This window comes from Siniperca chuatsi, linkage group LG6, assembly GCF_020085105.1.
Source record: "Siniperca chuatsi isolate FFG_IHB_CAS linkage group LG6, ASM2008510v1, whole genome shotgun sequence".
NCBI classification, from domain to species: domain Eukaryota; kingdom Metazoa; phylum Chordata; class Actinopteri; order Centrarchiformes; family Sinipercidae; genus Siniperca; species Siniperca chuatsi.
The window spans coordinates 9,629,334-9,630,844 of NC_058047.1; positions in this window are offsets into that span (position 1 = coordinate 9,629,334).

A 1,511-nucleotide genomic window follows, 5' to 3' on the forward strand; every position below is an offset into this window, starting at 1 on the left:
AGGCTGGAGAGTGGGAGTGGGGGGGAGGGGGCACACATGCCGGGTATTTTATAAGATGATTCCAGTATTTTTATCTTGACATATTTATATCTGACAGGCTAAAACAAATGAATAGATGATTCAGTATTTCTCATAAACTGAATTTAATGTTGAGAAATTAAAGGGACACCCCAATTTTACACGTGAAGTTCAGTTTCACTTTCACTTTTTTTTTTTAATCTGCCTCTTAGTCCCCATACTTTTGCAACACAAAATCGCTGGACTACCCCTTTGATTTTACAGGAAAAATAGAAATTTACAATTATAAGTTATCCAATGCAGATATAACGAATATGAGATTAAAGAGAGACAGAGTAAAACTAATTAATCTATGTTCCTTGAGGGTTTATCTTATATGAGAGCCAGTTTTCAAATACTAAGATTCAAGATATTCCAGATATTTACTACAAGTGACATTGAACACACTGAAGTTTGGGTTTTGGTTTGAGAACTTGCTGATGTGGATAGGATATTTACCAAAAGGTTTACAATGTATAGAATATCAAAGTCTTTGGAGTCGTCCTTTCCTGGCCCAAGCAGCACAAATGTATCTTTATAGTGAACAGTTACACTTGTTCTTTGAAGAAAGTTTATCATGTTAATCAAGACATTTTAGTGGAGGTGCATTCACAAAACAGATCAACTAAAGTCTCATCACATCTTTTATATTTAGATAAAAACATTTTTATTTTAAAAGAAACCATAAAATAGTGCAGCAGTTAAAATATAGGAATAAAATATACAGCATGTAATATGAAATCAAATATAAAGTAAAATTTAATACTGTGGTAGCCTGGTGAGTAATAGTACACACAAAAAACTGCTGGGTTAAAAAATAGGCTGACCCAACTTTAACCCCACCGCTGGGTGACTATGGGACACACTGGGTTGGTTTGACCCAAGTGCTGGGTTTTACCTTTTAACCCATAATGCTGGGTTGTTCATTTTTAATATTAATACGACCTTTATTTACAGGTCGGATCTCTAAGACAGCAAATATTTCACTATCCTTGACCGAAATTAACATAAACATCAAATTTGATACAATGACAAACAATATGCACCACCAACAATACCTGATTTTGTGTGTGGGTAATGAAGAGACGCATTCAAGTTAATGACAATACATTTTATATCATTAATGTCTTGCGCAATACTTCACCTATACGCCAGTATCTGGCCCAACAATGACAAAAACGTAGGTAGTCTTGGATATTCTTAATGGTATGTTAAGAGTTTGTCATTAACTAGAAAACCATAAAAAAATATTGATGAATCATCCTGAAGCTGTGACCACCGGCGACAAAGCATCATTTTCAATGATTAACATTGAATTGACAAAACATACTGTACTGTGTTATTTAGAAAAGTTAGCTGACGCTTTGCTACCTCAACGAGCGATTGAGCAACAGGCGACACGGCGACATTGCAGCTGGCAGCGCGGCCATTTTGTAGCTTTGGCGCCGGTAGTC